At 40.7% G+C, this 20145-nt stretch overlaps 2 long non-coding RNA genes across 2 annotated transcripts in view; one reads left to right on the top strand and one right to left on the bottom strand.

The window, feature by feature from the left end:
* The window catches only part of LOC309629445, a 65321-nt gene extending 52016 nt beyond the window's left edge, over positions 1-13305 (bottom strand). The window contains exon 1 of the long non-coding RNA XR_014245077.1: positions 13172-13305. This is a non-coding gene — a long non-coding RNA (uncharacterized lncRNA). The remainder of the gene's footprint in view (positions 1-13171) is intronic.
* The window catches only part of LOC309629447, a 57462-nt gene extending 38766 nt beyond the window's left edge, over positions 1-18696 (top strand). The window contains exon 2 of the long non-coding RNA XR_014245079.1: positions 13165-18696. This is a non-coding gene — a long non-coding RNA (uncharacterized lncRNA). The remainder of the gene's footprint in view (positions 1-13164) is intronic.
* Positions 18697-20145: the final 1449 nt, after the last annotated feature.

Here is a 20145-nt window from a genome sequence, read left to right as displayed (position 1 = left end):
ACCAAAATGCTTCTCTGTAGGCAGAGGGGCCAGGACTGGAGTGAGGCAATTGAGGTGCCCAGATCACAACGTCTCAGGTGGCCCTCATTCCCATGTGCCCACCTGCACTTACGTGGCCTTGAGAGTGAGCACTTCCTTAAATGTTGCACTCTAGGCTCCTCACTTACCTCACCCTTGTCCTGGCCCCGGTAGGCATTGTTGCTGCCCTTGGAACTGAAGAAAAGGGCTTGGAAGTAAAGAAGAACCCTATAAATCTCCGATAGTGATAACTGGGTTTCTACCCAGTAATATTATTCTACCTATTAGAAATTTAACAATATGAATTCAAAGAGTCATGAGAAGCATGTATTGCTAAAATGAGAGAAGCCTCTCAACAAGAATTCCAATTAATGGGTCAGAATGGGCTGACAGTGTAAAAGGACCATGTGGGACCACCATGCTCCAGAGTTTGGGCTTCAAGTTTTCAGACTTGGAGCTCAACTTTATCAGCATAAAGAGAGATGATCCAATTGAGGAAAACTGGCAAGAGAATTGCAAATATACAGAATCCCAATTTACTAAGTTAGAGTTGTAGATATTTTCCAGTGACAATAACCCAGTGTTCAATGTTTAGGACATCCCTCCCTAGAGTCAGGGGATGTGGAACAAAGTAGTCATCAGAGGGCTGCAAATAATCATGGACAGAGAGCAAAGGGTGTGGGTGTCAATGGCCAGGATATTTCAACCAGGTCAGAGAAAAGTCCTGCCTCACCCCAGAATACACTGTGTGTATCCATCACTCAACAAATATAAATTGTGCACCTACCGTGTGTTCAGCAAACCCTGTCAGCTCTACCTTCAAATAAATTTTAAATCCAGTACTTCCTACTACCTCCACAGTAACCATTTAATTCAAGTACCATCTTCCTGCACCTGGATTAATGGACTAGGCCCCCTAATTGGTCTCCCGGTTTCCACTGTCTCCCTGCCACAGATCAGGCTGTCAGGCTGATCCTTTTAAATGTAAAAGATCATCATGTATTTCCACTCAAAACACTCCATTGGCTTCCTACCTGTTAGAATAAAAGCCCAGATGTCTTTCTTGGGCTACACCTGCGTGCTCTCACCCCCACTCTCTCTCTGATCTTGTCGTGTCCCACCACTACCCTCCTCACTCACTCCACAGATTCTTTCATCCTGCTCCTGGGATACCCAAAGAGTGCTTTTGCCTAAGGACCTCTGCAAATTCCCCTCCTGCTTGAATAATCTATTCCCAGATATTTGCAAGGCTCACTATGCTGAATGCCTAAATATCTATGCCTAACTGGAATCTTATTGCAGAAGTCATAGATGACCACCCTACCTGAAACAGCACCCTGACTTCACTTTAGGTCCCCTTACCCTAAAGTATTTTTCCTTAACCATCTGACAAGTTTTCTGTCTCCCTGAAGTAGAAGCTAAGCTCCATGAAATTTTTTGTTCATTGTTAAATCCCTATCACCTAGAACATTGCCTGGAATGTGGTAAATGTTCCAAATATATTTGCTGAATTAAGGCTGAATACACCTAAGTTATGTATGTAATAATTCTAATCACTGGAGGGGAGTATTCTCTGGTGACTCAGGACTTTTCTCTGGCCTGGTTGAAATAGCCTTTCCAGATTCTTGATCTCCCCTTGATTTCTAATGGACTAGATGAGATATGAGAGAGAAAAAGAGGGACCAAGGAGAAACTGAGATTTTTAGTATGCACAAATGGAAGAACGGAGTTCCATTTATTGAGTCACGGACAACTATGGAAGGAGTAGATTTGGGAGTTGAGGGATGAATATCCACAGTTCATTTCTGAACATATTAAATTTAAGATGCCTAATGGGTATCCGATAGAGATGTTAAGAAGGCAGTTAGACATAAGAGTCTGCAGTTCAGGGGAGAGGTCCAGGCAGGACATACAAATCCGGCAGCACATGGAAGGTGTTTAAAGTCATGGAACTGTGTCCATTCCCCTGGAATGAGTGTAGGCAGAGAAGAGTGGAGTTCCAAGGGCCAAACACTGCGACACTGACATTTAGAATTCAGGGGGATGAGGAAACACCAGTGAAGGACGCTATAAAACAAGCAGAGAAAAGAGGTAGCAGCTGAAGAAGGATAGGGATCTAGGAAGGATTTTTTTTTTTGAAGTATAGTTGATTTACAATGTTGTGTTAGTTTCAGGCGTACAGCAGAGTGATTCAGTATGGATGGATGGATAGATAGATAGATTCTTCTTCAGATTCTTTTCCCTTATAGCTTATTACAAAATTTTGAGTATAGATCCCTGTGCTATATAGTAGGTCCTTGTTGGTTATCTATTTCATGTATAGTGGTGTGTATGTGTTAATCCCAACCTTCTAACTTATCCCTCCCATCCTTTCCCTTTTGGTAGCCATAAGTTTGTTTTCTATGTCTGTGGATCTATTTCTGTTTTGTAAATAACTTCATTTATATCTTTTTTTTTTCAGATTCCACATGCTAGCAATATCATATGATATTTGTCTTTCTCTGTCTGACTTCACTTAGCCTGATAATCTCTAGGTCCATCCGTGTCACTGCAAATGACATTATTTCCTTCTTTTTCATGTCTCAGTAATATTCCATTGTGTATATATACCACATCTTCTTTACCCATTCATCTGTTGATGGACATTTAGGTTGCTTAGGAGGGATTTTTTTTTTAATATGAGAAATATTAAGGTATATTTGATGCAATGGAAATGATCCAGTGAAAAAGAAAAAAATTTAAAGATATAGGAGAGAAGGATAATTGCAGGAGTGAAATTCTAGAGTAGGGAAGAGGGGCTGGATCCAGTGCAGAGGTGGTGAGGCTGACTTAGAAGCACACACAGTTCACCCATCACAACAGGAGGAAAGGCAGAGTCTATGTGCACAGATGCCAGAAGGTGGGAAGATGTGGTGGTAGGAACTTGTGGAAGCTCTTTTCTGGCTGCTTCTATTTTTTCAGTGAAATAATGGACTGGAGGTATTAGTGATATGCAAGGACCATAGGGAATCAGATGTTCAGAGGAATGTATTGAGTAGAGGTGAGCGAGTGGGGTGTTTGAAATTGTAGGGTTTTTGGTGAGGAGTACAATTGTCAGATTGCCTCGTGTGAGGCTCTGGTCATAGGAGCAGTGATTGAGGTGGGAACAGAGACAAGACCACATATGTAACTGGCCAGGGTATTGGATGAAAGGTCTTTCCTGATGTAACCCGGGGCTGACACACGTGTGAGTAACCACATTGGCTACTATTCCCTGAGCAACTCCCATGTCTCATACAATCTATACAATTCTCTCCTTTAATCCTCACAATAACCCTACAACAACGCCAAGAATCAGAAGTTGTTATCCTCCAATTGTTTCATCTGTGTCCCAGATGAAAAAAGTGAGGTTCACAAAGGTTCATTAACTAGCTCAGGGTAACAAGCAATATGGATACAGGATTCAGAGTCAGGTCTTCTAACCCCAAAGCTAGGTCCTTTCCCTTGGCTTGTACCATACCTCTCCAACTGCATCACCTGCAAGCTTTAGTCCACAACCACCAGTTACAAGGGTGTTTTGCCACGAAGTCTTATGGCTCAGCTTTTGTTGTTTGAGCCTGAGGCAGAAGATGCTTCAGTCTCCTGAGAGAATAAGGCTCTTTTTCCCCTTTAGGTTAGTGTCATTTTGGGGCATTGGAAACCAACAGAAGGAGGACAGTCTAACAGCTATAGCCTTTTGGGGTTTATTTGTTTCAGGGGGTACCTTATTGGCCTGCCCCAGCAGCTACCTTGTCTTACTATACAGGAGACCCTTAGAAAATCCTGCAGTCAGAGCCAGGGGCCTTCTGGCCGTCTGTCTCACAGTAACCCCTCCTTCATCCGGAAAGAAGTGATGCCTAATACCCTGTCGTTGGTATACTTAAAGTGTTCTACTGAAAGTCCAGGGCTTTTTATCTCCAGGAGATAATTTATGCAAGTGATAAGGAAAGTAGAGACATGAAAGTTTTCACAAACTTCATCCATTTCTTGCTGCAGTTGGGAGAAATTTGCATGCATCTACTTTGTGATAATACTACGAAAGAGGAGAGGAACCCTACTTCTCAGTGCCCCAAATGAGAAAAAGAACAGTTGCAGCTGAATGTCATCACTGTTAATCATCTAGACCAGAACCGTCCAATACAACTTTCTGCAATAAAGGAAATGTTCTGTATTTGTGACTTCCAATTCAGTAGCCATTAGCCACATAGGGGTATCGAACACTTAAAACACAGCTAATACAACTGAGGAACTGAATTTTAAATTTTATTTAATTTCAATTCATTTAAATTTCAGTTTAAGCCATCTATGGCTAGTGACTACCATATTGGACTGCACAGATCTAGATTATAAAACAAGAGGCCAAGCCACCTCACCCCTTTGAGCATGGTAACCAAGTCTGCCCACAGAACCTTGCCATGAAGACCCTTGCTTAGTCAGCTCCTCCTAAGAAATTAGAGTCTCCACTGCTCACAGCTTTTGAACAAAAAAACAGAAACCCCATGTAATCATTTTCTATTTCTGCAACAAATTTCCACAAACTTTGAAGGTTAAGCCAACACATATATGTCTCACAGTTTCTGTAGGTCAAAAGTCTGCATATGGCATAAGTCAACCGAGTTCTCTGCTTAGGGTCTCACAAGCCTTAAGTTAAGGTGTCAGCCAGGCTGCATTCCTTTCTGGAGGCTCTGGGGAAGAATCCACTTCCAAGCTCATTCAGGTTGTTGGCAAAATTCAGTCTCTTGCTGTTGTAGGACTAAGGTTTCTCTTCTGACTGTCAGCTACCCTTAGCTCTGAAAGGCCTCTCCCTGGTCCTTGCACATGGCCCCTCTATCTCAGAGCCAGCAACAGCACATTAAATCCTTCTCATGCTTGGAATCTCTCTGCCTTGCCCTTCTGCCTTCAGCTTTTAAGGGCTCACATAATTACACTGAACCTACTCAGATAGTATCCCTATTTTAAGGTCAATTGATTAGTAACCTTAATTACATCTGCAAAGTCTCTTTGGCCAATTAATATAGCATAACCACAGGAGTAATAGCAGGGAGCAAAAATCTGGGGGCCAAAATTCTGCCTATCACAACCAGATAGCAGAGGATGGAGAAACCAGTGAGGCAATAGCTGGCAATTACTTAGTGCTTTCTTGAGTAGAAAATAGAAAGGACTTGTTGGAAAAAATAATTTTTAAAAACCTCTTTTGACTATTTTCTGTCTCTTAAAATCTTGAGGTATTTGTCTTACTTCATCATTACAAGAAACTGGCAAACTGGTGGCCATCTCTGATCTCTGTTAAGGATCCCCAAACATTTCAGCTTACAGTCCTTGGAGAGTCTTAGTCTTCAGAATAGCTTCCAGCCCAGAAAAGAGAGCTGCTACCACCTTAGAGGTCCTTTCCCAGCATAGCAGCAGCTACCAGCAATTTCCAGCACTCTTTCTGGTTTAGCCAGTGCTGAGTTAGATATTAAGTACTGATAAGGACAACCTGGCCTGGAGGCTGTTAATTAATGAACAACTCAGTGTGCAAACTAAGCTCCTCAGCTCCAGTTAGCAAAATTTCCAATGAGAAAATGAAGTGAACGGAAAAATACTTCCTTCCAATTAGGTGAAAAGAGACACTGAGTTTTCAAGCCTTAAACAAAGAGCTGTTTTGTGTCTGTCCTCCTGGAGAGAAAGGAGGAAGATATCATTGAGCTAGGAGTTCAGAGAAAGAGAGAGAAAACTGAGGGAGGACCAGTCTGCTACCTGAAAGAGAGTGAATAAAAGACAAGCTGATGCATTTTCCAAGAGTAAGCACACAGGTGGTCTGGAAGTTCCCATGAGAGAAGTCGCTAAGGGGGCCCAAAATTGAGAACGTGTAAGAGCCAAGCCCTGGTTGAGAAGGTCACTGGAACAGCCCAGCGCTAATAACCCCTCCTCTGCCCATCATATTAGGAACCACTTAAAATGTACCTGTATGTTAAGCCCCATTGCAGACTCTGGGAGCCAGGTGTCTTTCAATAGGGGCAATAAAAATAGAGAAGTAAGGAAAATGTTTTAGCCAGCTTTCTGCAGAATTCCTCTTAGAGAAGCAACTACCTTGTTTAGGAAAATACCTTGAAAAGCCAGGTGGTGGTAAAGGGTGAGCCCTGGGACAGGGGCTGGCAGGAGTTAACAAGGAAGCAGATAAACATCTCTGCTTAAAAAAAAAAAAAAGGGACTTGGAGTGGGAGAGAGTGAAAGAGGAAGGAGATGGGAGAGAGAGGGGAGGAAAAAGAGGCTTAGGCAATGCAGTAGGAAGTCTGGAATCTGGGAGCTGGGAGAAAAGGCGAAGGGGATTTTTCAAACAGGCCTATCTGATGTTAACTCTGTGTCACCCACTGTCTAGCACTGATATGGTGGGCCACCAGAAGCTCTCCAACGTGCTGCTAACTTCTATGAGTAGTGCTTTAGGAGGGAACCGAGGAAAAGGAGCTAGATCCCGTGACTAGGTCCACTTGGGGGTGGAGAACTCAGCCAAAGTTGGGAATCACAGCAGGAGGGGCTGTGCAGAAACCCGAGGAGGGCACTGAACTTCCCCAGGATGGGCTTGAGCCAATCCTAATAGATACTAAGGGGCAGGGTGACTACAGCTGACATCTGAGTTACATAAAGATTAGATCAGCCACTCACCAATTCAGCACTGCATTTATCTTGCTGCTTTTCCTGTCTTAATTTAATATCAATTTTCCCAAAATCTGAATTTACAGTTTTTCCCTCTTGGACCAAATTCCCAGCTTCATACCTAAATCCCCAGCAACTGGCCCCCTACCCAGTACAGGGTTGGGTGAGGTGTGGTCACCCTAGCAAAGGGAAGCAGTGTTATCATGACAAAAACTCTTGGGAGTAGCTTTATTTTCTGGTCACCTGGTCAAGTTGGGTTGACCAAGGAGTTTAGATGCTGATTTCTTCTCTCTCCTAAACCTGAAGACCCTGTGGCTGAGGCCCAAGGCTTCTGAGGGGACACCAGGGTTGAGGGTGTGTCACCAACATGAGGAAAGGCTTAGCTAATTTGTCAGGACCCATGATTAGAGGCACTTCAAAGGCCTGGGAGCATGTACAGTTCTATTCCTTTGATTCAGGTCTAACAATTCTACCCTCTTTATTTGAGGCTGGTTCATGCAGAAACACAAACAACCGTACAGCCATGTTGCATCCCTTTGGTGCCCTGGGCAGAGGCCTCTTGTTGCTGACAAGACCAAGAGGGTGGGCAGCACCTAGCCTCGGACACCACCTGGCACCCTCTCTGCATGGGCTTAGAAACCCCTTATGCCAGAGGCCCAAACAGATGCTCTAGGCTAATTAATTCAGCTTTACCTATTTCTCCACTACTGGCAAGCTTTGCTGCCACCCTGAATACTAGCCCCTCTGATGGCCTGTCTTTTTCTGTTACTATTACCTCCAACCTCCCCTGGCTCATCCTCTTACTTTTCCCTCCCCACAACCCCACCTTTTCCACTGGCCCTCTGGAACCCTCATTCATTGACAAACTCCCTTCTCTACAATGTAAGCCTTTCCTTGGGCTCCTTTTCCCTCCTTCCTAAACTGAAACACAACACTTGCTGAAGGATACTGCCTTTCCCACAGGCCCCCGGGAGTGAGGATGTTTTACTTTTCCATTCTTCACACACCCCATGGCTATTTGGGAAAAGGAACATATTTATATCTTCTGGCTCCCTATGACCATATCCAAACACTTGTTCTTCATTCAGTTAGAAAAACTCTCCACCCTTTGTTGTGGCCATCATTGTCATCTATCCTTCTCTTGGTCACTCCCTCCACATTCACTGGACCTCAGTCTAACTCTCTTCCCCAAGTCTTGCCAAGGTTACAGGTGACTTTCACCTCCTCTCTCTTCACCAGCCACTCCTGTGGCTTCACCCTGAACGTAATCATTATCCAGAGCTATTTCAATTCTGCCAACTTAAAGTCCAATATCCCACCAAAAACCATTACCAGTCCATTTTCCAGTTCCCTCTTTTAAGACAACTTCTCTTTGACCTCCTTTAGTGTGCTAACCCATGGGTTCCTCTATTTTATAGAACCATCTGTCTCACCTACTTGGGCCCTATGTGCTGTCCATTAAACCAGTATTTTACCACTATCTTTTATCGGTCCATTCAGAGATAGAAACCCCTGAGAATAGGCAAGCTTATTTATAAATGAAACACTAAAAACAATGAACAGTGTTCTATGTAAAATAAATATTAATAAAATAACACTTCTACTAGGATTGACATTATCCAGGTAATCTTAAACTTTTCCACAGGGCTCTGGCTAATATTTAATGACTAGTAAGTCTGAACAAAAGTCAGAGGCCTATAGGTAAACTCTACTTGGATTTAAATAGAGCCAATTCACCTCCCAGTTGGATTTTGAGCAGTGTTGGAGCAGTAGAACTCAGAGGATTCTATCCAGGAACAAATTAAAATTTTATTATCCAACAAATGTCTCCCCTCTCAGCACTATCCTGGTGCCTTGTCTTTTTAAAGAATTGTCATAATGTCTTCAGGGAATTATTGCCATTTCAACCTAACTCTCCATGCATCTTATATCACTTTTCTTCTTTTATCATAATGTAGAAACACTTCTTAACGTCAAACTATGAAAAGTCACTTATATCCAATATTCTTGCCAAAGTGTATTAATACTAACCTTCAAATCAAGTCTCTGCAGGAAGCTTTGGCCATAACAGGTGGGCCTTACTGTTCAGATAGCAGGCACTGTTTTCTTCTTCCTTCTCCACTTCAAGCCATGGCTCTCTAGAGTTGAGACCCACAATCTTATAAGCAGACTGTCAACGTTTGCATCCATCAAAGGGTTAGGAAAATGGTTGCCAGGAGATTGTAAAAAGGAAAAGAAATTGCAGGGCAAAAAATCCAGAGATGGATGTAGAGGTAAGTCAGGCAGAGATCAACAATAAAAGACAGAAATCTGAGCCTAAAGCAACAGACTCAGCCCAGGTACAGGCCAGGGTTGAGGGGCCACAGGAAGAACCCACTCAAAGAACTGGGGTCAAAAGAGTGAGGGGCACCGGGTAGAAGAGGTGTGTTGAAGCATTCTGTTCACTGAGGCCCAGGGGAGATAGGAGCATGGGCCCAGTCTTAGGAAACAGGACTGGCAGGATCAAGGTGTGAAGCAGGCCCCATATACCTGGCAGACATGCCACAGCAAGGGTTTCTTTCTTTTTTTCTCTTCTTTTTTTTAAATTTTTTTTTTTAATTTTAGAATTTTATTTATTTTTTTATACAGCAGGTTCTTATTAGTCATCCATTTTATACATATTAGTGTATACATGTCAGTCCCAATCTCCCAATTCATCGCCCCACCAGGAGAAGGCTTTCTACCGCCACACACCACCTAGGAAGCCAGTGACCTGGGCACCGAAGCACAAGAGGGCTTGGGAGGAATTAGCCCCCTCCTGATGGAGGATGGCTACAGGGAGCCTGGCACCTCTGCCAGCAAGATTAAAAACAGCCAAAAAGTTATAGCCAAATCCCACCAATTTATGGGACAAAAACTACTGGTCTCTCAGTCTCTCCTTGAAAGGAGTGGCGCTCATGAACAGCTTTGATGGCACATTGGGGTAAAGGCTAATAATCTTTCATTCATTCATGGATCATTTACTGAAAAACCTAATATGTGCTAAATGCAGAGCTAAGTGCTGAGGAGACAAAGATGACTATGACAGGGACAAAAATATTAACATATGTGTATTCACAGCCCCCTCCTCCCCTTCACTCCCAGCTCTTTTTTGGAGGCTTCTGTTCACATACTCCACTTCTGGAGCTGTGCTGTGTTGATCAGGAGAATGGGTGAGAAAGAAGACTGAAAGAATTGAGGGGAGATGATATAATAAAGAACTGAGCCAGAGATGATCAGAGGAGAGGAGAGCAGAGATCCAAAGGAGCTGAGGAAGGGAGGGAGGGAGAGGGAAGGGTAAGAGGAGAGATGGAGAGAGAGAGAGAGAAGGAACTGAATGAGGCTGGAGTTGAGGTGGTGAGAAAACTGGGAGCAGGTGGGTCAATGAATGGGCCTGGAGAAACAGACCTGCAAAGGCCAGAATAGCACAGGGTGTGTGTGTGTGTGAGATTGTAATTTCTGCCCATGGTCTCTTGGAGATTTTATGAACTTCTTTGCAGTTGGAATCGTGTTTTACTCTTGGATGCCGCACAATGATAAAACTGACTGCAAGGTGGCCCAGCTTTCAGGGGATTACAGTATAAGACATGGCCCCTCCTCTCTAGACGCTCAGAGTCCAATAGGGAAAACAGTCATTTAACATAAAATAACACAATAAAACATTGCTGAGCGCTGTGTCACACCTCTCTGTAGGGCACGGGGGTGGCAACTGAGGAAGAGGTCACCTAGTTTACCTCTAGCTCAAGAAAGATATGTGCTCTCTCATCAGTAAGGTCAATGGAGCTTAGGAGGGGATATTTTCTAGCTCCCAAATTGATTACCAAGAGCAACCTATGCCTCAGTCCTGGACAAGAAGAAGCAGAAATCCAAATTCCCTCCTCGGACTGATCAAAATTCTGTCACCTCTAAGGCTCACCTGGGTGTCAGGCAGCCAGCAGCCCACTTGGGCTAATTGAGGGCTTCCTTTCCTTTTCTGACTAAGAGCTCTGTGGATAGGGCGTGTCTTCCTTTCTACTCCAATATCACCTAAACAAAGGAAATCGTGTGTAAACCGGGGTGTTAGCATAAAAGAACACTGTACCAAATCACGTAAACATGGAAGGAGAAAATGGGTGAATGCTCAACGGAGCCTGAAATTATGTAAGTGAAACACAAATTCAGCCCCAGAGCAGCTGCAATATTATAGCTGTGGTTTGCATTGAGTTTGCTTCCCCCAGGCAAAGGGAGTTTCCAAGCAGGGCTGAAGCAATCACTTTGCTGCTTTGTGCCAGCCAAATGACTCACTCCCAAACCTGTTTAATATGAAACAGCAATAGGAGACTGGAGATAGCCTCAGGGAGATCAGCTGCTAACCAGCTCAGATTATAGCTGCAATCCCTCAAACACAGCCACTTAAGAGTGTCTCTCCGTGTGTCTTCAGGGACATACGACACTAAAAGAAAGGGACTGTCCTTGAAGTAGAAAGATCAGGGTACTCGTTCCCATTCCGTAGCAGTTCATCATGTGATTTAGGTCAGCCTCACCTGAAAAATGAGACTGATACCTCGTCCATAAAATAAGGCAATACCTTCCCTGCCTACCCCCTGTGGTAGTTTTTGAGAATTGAATAAGAAATATTACGAGAATTAAGTGAGATGATGGAAATGGTAGAGACCTGTAAACCAGGTATTACCATTACACACAGGTGTCATAAATCTCTTCTTACACTTTCATTGGAACTAGAGGGAATTTCCTTAAATAGCAGGAATGAGGAAATAAACACAAGAACTTTGCTTCCTACTTTAATATCAGCAGCAGTGAAAGCACCAGTTTAGTGGGTTATTGTGGACTTTTGTCATCCAGGCAGTGAATTGGAGTCTTCTCAAAGAGATTAGAGCTCCTCTCCTCAGTGTTACCTGGGGCTATCAGTTAGACCATCTCTGATATTTTCCAGCCAGAATTTTAATGAGATGTCTGTTTGAGAAATTTATGAAACTATTTCTCCCATTTATAATTACTTGGGCAAGAAAATAAGCAAAAGGATCTTTCATTCTTTTTTTTCTTTCTTTCTTCCCTTCTTCTTCTTTGTTTTCTACCCCAGAGGAACCGAGCGAAGCAGGTAAGATGAGTGAGGCACTTGTCTCAGATGAAAATTTTTTTTTAATTTAATTTTATTTTTTATACAGCAGGTTCTTATTAGTTATCATATTAGTGTATACATAATACACTAATTACATATACATATAGTAATTTATACATATTAGTGTATATATGTCAATCCCAATCTCCCAATTCATCACACCACCACCACCACTTTCCCCCCTTGGTGTCCATACGTATGTTCTCTACATCTGTGTCTCTATACCTGCCCTGCAAACTGGCTCATCTGTACCATTTTTCTAGGTTCCGCATATATGCGTTAATATACGATATTTGTTTTTCTCTTTCTGACTTACTTCACTCTGTATGACAGTCTCTAGATCCATCCACATCTCTACAAATGACCCAATTTCATTCCTTTTTATGGCTGAGTAATATTCCATTGTATATATGTACCACATCTTCTTTATCCATTCATCAGATGAAAATTTTAACTGAGAGCCAAAACCCTCACAAATCAACATAGGGACTTCCCTGGTGGTCCAGTGGTTAAGACTCCACACTTCTATCACAGGGGTTGCAGGTTTGATCCCTGGTCGGGGAACTAAGATCCTGCAAGCCGCAAGGCACGGCCAAAAAAAAACAAATCAAGATAAATATATTTTAATGAATATTTTCAAAAATAAAATTAATGCCAAAAAAGGATGAACAAAATATCACATTTTTAGATAAACGTCAGTGACAATGCCATACCAAGGCATATTGAAGCCTGAGGCAAAAGGAAAAATCAGTACTCCTGATCCTGTCTATTTAATGCTTGGTATTTTGTTCATCATTGACTTTTGCCTTAATTTTGATGTATCATGTGTAGCAATTTTTTTTTTCATTCTTAGTGGCATATAAAATTATAGTTTGCCTTAGTATCGAGGGCACCTTAGATTTGTTAAAATGCTTTCCATGTGGTATGTGGAATAAGCATGACACCTGGCAATGAAATTCAACTTGGCTTTGTTTCCCTCTGTTTCCTTTACACATTTATCCAGTGGAAGTCACCTTCCCTGTTCCTGAACAAAAACTCTGTGAGTCCCATGGCTTTTCTGTTCCCTCTTAAATAATGAACAATCCCACAGTCATTTTAAGTCACAAACACAGTCTCAGTTTAACAATCAGAATACATAATCCCCTGAAATAATCAAAACTCGCAACTTCACTTAGTGGTAAACCTTCTCCCCTCCACCAGCCCTGGGGGCTGGCAGCCTGCAGTAGGAAAGGGGAATAGGGTCTTGTGCTCTCCGCTCTCCCTAGCTTTCTTCTTCACCCACTAAATACCTGCTGTTTTGTTCTCCTCCCATATGGTAGGGGGTTAGCAGCAAGGAGAGGAAGGGGATAGAACAGTTCTTACCTGGCTGGGTGGCTTCACACTCTCTGAGCCAGGAAGATGGTTAACGGTGACTCTTTGTCTTTGGGCATCTTTCTTGGCTCATCAGAGCTTCCCTCTCCTTTCAGGTATCTGTAACATTTGTCCCATCTTGGTGGTGACTCCATGGATGTTTATTATGTAATGAACTCTGCCCTTCTGTATGCTTTATATATTCTAAAATTTCTTAATTTAAGAAAAAAGAACTGTGAGAGAGAATAAGGGGGAAGAAAACTAAGTCTACATAAAAAACAACCTTTACTGGATAGAAACTTGCCTTACCTCTCTCTCTCTCCCCCTCCTCTCTTGTTTTACTACCAGCCATATCTTCTCTCCTGGTCTTCATTTTTATCCCCTCTATAGACCTATAAAAATAAAAGTTTGTCTAGATGAAGATAAACTTCCTTGCCCTTGTCACATGCTAGTTTATTTCTTACTCCTTCTGAATAAGCAGAGCCATATCCCGCTGGTTTCTAATTTCTTCAAGAATAAATGGCCGTGGCCAGAATCCAGTCCACTCCCAGTCCCCTGGCAACTCATCAGGAGAGCTGGAACATGTCTGCCCTCGACCTCTAGGGTAGAAATCAACAAGAGTCCCAGAGCAAGAAAAGCACTGTAAAAACAGCAGTGTCACCAAAGGCAGAAAACACATCTCATTCTCACCATTGAGAGTCCCACTGTACTGCTGGTCTCCAGGCACTGGAACTGAAGACAAAAGAATGTTGCAGAGGCTAAACAGTTGTCCCCACTTTAATAAAATAATTGCCTTCATTGTTTAACTTCACAGTACTGGCAATATATTACTTATATCCTTGAGGGCTCATTTTCCATAGCAAATTCTTCAGTGTTCTGCTTTATTGGTGGTATTTAAATGTGTGGTTCTATTTTGCCTTCTAGGATCTATAGAGGTTGGAACTGGAAAACACATTCTCACACATTTCAAAGGGCCTGCCCAGATTCAGGATGTCTGAGTCAAAACACTCTTCCAACAGGACAAGTTTCAGGAGGATAAGGAGAGAACAACTTGCTGTGGGTAGGTCTTGTGGGTAAGTCAACAAAGCACATAGGGAAACCAACGCAGAGTCCAAGCCCTCTGTGACTAGGGCTGGTATTTATGATTGAGGAATTGCTTGCAGCAGCCAGCTAGGCTGGGGGGTGGGGGGCTTGGGGGGAGGCATCCATTCCAGGAGGCAAGTCTGTACTCACTGATATCCCTCGCTCCCTTCAATCTCCTTCTGAAACTCATCCCAGAGGGGTTAATAAAAATGAACAGAAAATGCTGGTAGATGAGACAAATAAAGTAAAATGTGAAAAGGGTGAAGAATCTCACAGAACAGAAATGGGATTCCATTAAGCCATGAACTCAGAGGAAGGAAAAAAAATTGCCTCTTTATTTTCACCAACCTCTAACTGAAAATCTAGCATTTCCTTCAATAATGAATGGAGGCAATATACCAGAGCAGTTTCACACCACCAATGACTTTGTCACCAATAGAATTCACAGATATCTTCAATTAGCTTTATGGCTGTTGCCAGTATCTTGAAATATCATTTTTGTTCATTGTTACTTTGAAATTGTGATGGCAAATAAATTTGTCACTAGATCTTAATATTTAACCTGTTAATAAAGAAGTGTATAGAAATATACTGCACATCTGTTTTAATATTTTGATAACTGTATTTCAATACTTGGTTTCCTTTGTGATCCTATGTATTTTATGAAATAGATTTTAGAACACTATTCTCAGAAGAGATCCATAGGCTTCATAAACTGCCAAAGGGGAAAAAGGTGCAGAATCCTTTCATAAGGCAGTTGCAGAGTAGTTGGAGGGTACAGTTCCTTCCCATCAACCCAAATTCAAAAACGTTTGAAAAAGACTTTGGTGAAAAAAAGGAGGAGGGGGTAAAGATATAACTTTAGCTATGCCTAGGGACTATGCAATTCACTAGTGTATGAAACAGGTTAAAGGCATGGGCTTAGAGAGTCTCTCGGTTAAAAACAAACAAACAAACAAACAGATGGTTCAGGAGGAATAACCTAGGTGACCCTAGATCCAGTGCCCTGTGTCCTGATAACCCTAATCTGGAATATATGGTAGACCCACATCTTCTCCAAGAAACTGATGTTAATTCAGTTGGGTGTCCTTACAACCCTGGGAACGAATGTAGAAATAAATAGAATAGAAGCTTTTACAGCCAAGTTTCACTTCTCCATTGATTTACAGAAAAATTAAGCAGATAGTCCAAAGAGTTCCCATATACTCTGCACCCAGTTTCCCTTATAATTAATGTCTTACGTTAGGATGGTTCATTTGTTACAATGAGGAAACCAATATTGACACATTATTATTAATTAATGGTCATAGTGTATTCAGATTGTCTTAGTTTTTGGTTGTCATGTTTCCTAGGCTGTTCTTAGCTGTGGCAGTTTCGCAGACTTTCCTTGTTTTCACAACCCTGGCAGCTTTGAGGAGTACAGGTCATATATTTTGTAAGATGCCCCCAAATTGGAATTTGTCTGATGTTTTTCTCCCGATAAGACTGTGGTAATGGTTATTAGGAGGAAGATAACAGAAGTAAAGTGTTATTTTTATCACCTCATATCAAAAGTGCATATTATCAGCATGATTTATGACTGTTGATGTTGTGTTTGATCCTGGCTGAGCTAGTGTTTGTCAGATTTCTCCACTGTAAAGTTGCTTTCCTCCTATTTCCAGACTGTACTCTTTGAAAGGAAGTCACCATGCACAGATCACACCCAAAGAGTGAGAAGTTATGTTCCCCTCCTTGAGGTCAAAATATCTGCATCAATTATTTGGAATTCTTCTGTATGGGGGATTTGTCTATTCTCTCCTATTTATTTATTATTCAATCATTTACCTCAGTATGGAATCATGGGTATTTATTTTGTACTTTGAGCTTTAATCCAATACTACTTTATTTATTTTCTTGCTCAAATTGTTCCAACTTTGGCCACTGGGAACTCTTCCAGTTGGTTCCTGTGCACCTTTGACGTACCCCCATCAATGTGTTTTGTTTTGTTTTTTAATCACTTCCTTACTTTCTGATACTATAAGATTCTCCAGTATCATCTTATATATTTCCTGCCACAGCCCTAGAATCAACAATTTCTCTAAGGAGCCCTATTCCTTTTATTGGAGAATGATATTAGAAACCACATTCTGGACACTAGGTGTACTCCTTGTTACTGGAATGCCCAACTGATTTTTTACAAACATGTAAAAGGTAGTCAGTGTAGGAAGGATAACCATTTCAACAAATGGTGCTGTAGCAATTGGACATACATGGGGGTGGGGGGGGGGCAGGCAGGAATAACCTTAACCTAAAATTCACATTCTGTGTAAAAATTAACTAAAAATGAATCATAGATGTAATGTAAAACATAAAACCATAAAACTTTTGAAAGACAATACAAAATCTTTGGGATCTAGGACTAGGTGAATAGTTCTTAGACTTAAAACCAAAAGTATGATCCAAAAAAGAAAAATTGATAAATTAGACCTCAATAAAATTAGAAACTTTTGCTCTAAAAAAACTCAAAACTCTATTAAGAGAAAGAAAAAACAAGCCACTACAGACTGGGAGAAAATATTTGCAAACCTCATGTCCAACAAAGGACTACTAACTAGAATATACAAAAAAATCCCAAACTCAACAGTGAAAAAATAAGCAATCTAATTAGAAAATGGGCAAAAGACATGAACAGACGTTTCACCAAAAAGGATATACAGATGGTAAGTAAGCATATGAAAAGATGCTCAACGTCATCAGCCATTAGGGAAATGAAAATTTAAATCACAAAGACATATCACTACACAGAGAAATGAAAACATATACTCACACAAAAACCTATACAGGAATGTTCCTAGTAGCTTTTTGCTTAATAACCCCAAACTGAAAACAACTCAGATGTCATTCAACAGGTGAATAGTCAAATAACCTGGAGTATATCCATACCATGGTATACTACTCAGCAAGAAAAAGGAACAAAGTAATGACATACACAGCAATTTGGGTGACCCTCCAGGGAATTACACAGATGTCAGTGGTTGCCAGGAGCTGGAGCTGAGTGGCGGGGTGGGCAGTGGGAGAGGGATTGACTATAAAGGAGTGGCACAAGGGCATTTGGAGGGTTGATAGAAATATTCTATTCCTTGATCATTGTAGTGGTGGTTACACAACTGCAAACATTTGTCAAAACTCATAGGATTATACACTCAAAAGGGTAGATTTTATTGTATGTAACAATTCTAACTCAGGGGACTTCCCTGGTGGTCCAGTGGGTAAGACTCCGTGCTCCCAATGCAGGGCCCAGGTTCGATCCCTGGTCAGGGAACTAGATCCCACATGCATGCTGCAACTAAGAAATCCACAGGCTGCAACGAAAAGATCCCGCATGCTGCAACTAAGACCCAGTGTGGCCAAAATAAATAAATAAATAAATATTCAAATAAATAAAAAATAAAAAAATAAAATTAATTTCGATGATGATTGCACAGCTCTGTGAGTATACAAAAAATACTGAATTTCACATTTTAAATAGGTGAATTATATGGTCTGTGAATTATGTCTCAATAAAATTGTCACAGGAAGGAAGAGAGGGATGGAGGGTGGGAAGGAGGGAGAAAACAAAAAGAAAAACAAAAAAGAAAATCAAACACAAACTTCAAACTTTTCAGATTTCCCCAAGTAATCACATTCCCCCTGCAAGGAAACAATGTCTCAAGAAACTTCTGCACATATATCTAATGACTTTATTCTGTTGTAGATGTCCTGCTTCTTCATATTGTGCTCTTCTAATTAAAATCTTGTGTGGTATATCTGACTGAGCCTAGGTCATACCCTCCCATAGCTGCAAAGAAAGTGGGGAAAGTGAGTTCTGGTTTCAACCTGGGAGTCAGAACTCCTAACGGTGGAGATTGCCCAAATAAAGGAAAGCTATTCACAGATGCTAAGAAACTATAAGAATATGATAGAATGTTCACTACGCTCAGCCGTATGTGGAAGGTGAGTTAAAGCAGGGCAAGGTGGGAGGCAGAGGGACCAGTTAGGTGGCTGGTTCAGGCCCACAAAGAGAGATGGAGATGATCTGAACCACTGATGGCTGAGGCAGCAGTAATAGAGGCAGAGAGGAGCAAACAGATTTGAGAAACAGTTTGAAAGAAAACTCAGCAGAATTTGGAGATTTGTTCCACAAGAGAGATGAGGAAGCAGGAGGAATTAAGAATTTCTGGCTTATGTTAAAAAAAAAAAAAAAAATTCTGGCTTATGTAACTGAGTGGATAATGGGACCTTGATGGAGATCAGCAAGAAACATGGGGGGAAGAGCAGGTTTGGGAGTTAGGGGAAAGAAGAGGGAGTACACTAAATTCTAGATATGTTACTGGTTTCTGGTATAATTCCACTGTGGTCAGAGAACATACTTTGTATGACTTGAATACTTTTAAATGTATTGAGCTTTGTTTTACAGTACAAAATCTGGTCTATCTTGGTAAGTATTCCATGTGTATCTAGAAAGTATGTGAATTATTTTATTGGATAGAGTGTCCTACAAATGTCAATTAGGTGAAGCTGCTTGATAGTGTTATTCAAGTCTTCTATATCTTTGCCAATTTTCTGTCCACTTGTTTTACCAATTACTAGGAGAAGGGTTTGAAATCTACAACTATGATTGTGAATTTGTCTTTTTCTATGTTTGCTTCATGTATTTCAAAGCTCTATTATATTAAGTATATAAACATTAGAATTGTTATGTCCTCTTGATGAATTGACCCCTTTGTTATTATGAAATGACCTTCTTTACTTATGGTAATATTCTTTGCTCTGAAATCTTTTCTTCTGATTAATTTTTCTTTTGTTTGCATAGTAAATCTTTTTCCATCCTTTTACTTTTAACCTATTTGTGTCTATGTATTTAAAGTGCATTCCTTGTAAGCAGCATACTGCTGTGTCTTCTTTTTAATCCAGTCTCTTCCTTTTAACTGGGGGTGTTCAATCCATTTACATTTAATGTGATTATTGATATGGTTTGGTTAAAGTCTATCATCTTGTTAATTGCTTTCTACCATTCCAATAGATTATTTGTTGCTTACTCCTCTTTTTGTATGTTCTTTTGGATTAATTTAAAAATTCTGTGTTTACATCTTAACTCCTTTGTTGCTTTGTTAGCTCTTATTGTCTGGTTATTTTAGTAGTTGCTTTAGGGTTTATAGTATGAATCTTTAGCTTATCAAAATTTAAATTTGAGTGAAATCGTACCACTTCATGTATCCATACAGTATAAGAAACTTACAGCAGCATACTTTTATTTCCTCTCTTAGCCTTTTTGCTGTTTTTGTCATACGTTATAAACCTCAAAATTGGGTTGCCAGATATAGCAAATAAAAATGAATGACACCAAGTAAAATCTAAATTTCAGATAAATAACAAATAACTTCATTAAATAAGAATGTTCCATGCAATGTTTTGAAACACTAAAAAGGTAACAATTATTTGAAATTCAGAGTTAACTGGGCACCCCATATTTTATCTGGCAATCATACCCATAATACATTGTATTTTTTGTTTAAATAATAAAACATCTTTTAAAGAGATTTTAATAATAACTTTAAGATTTTATGTATTTATAATGCAGTTACTATTTTTTGCTCTTCCTTCCTTTCTGTAGATCCATAATTCCATTTGGTGCCATTTTTCCTTATGCATGGAGGACTTCCTTTAGCATTTATTGTAGTACAGGTCTATGATTAATTTTTTTAGACTTTGTACATCTGAAAAAGTCTTTATTTTGCCTTCATTTTTGAGATGAGAATATAATTCTAGATTGATAGTTCTTTTCAGTACTTTAAAGATGTTATTTCACTATCTTCTTGCTTGCATTGTTCCTAACAAGAGATCTGCTGTCATCCTTTCTTTGTTCCTCTATATATAACATGCCT

The sequence above is a fragment of the Balaenoptera borealis genome, assembly GCF_965194805.1.
Source record: "Balaenoptera borealis genome assembly, chromosome: 5".
NCBI lineage: Eukaryota > Metazoa > Chordata > Mammalia > Artiodactyla > Balaenopteridae > Balaenoptera > Balaenoptera borealis.
Note: the sequence above shows the minus strand (reverse complement) of the source record. Positions and strands in the feature narration are given on the sequence as shown.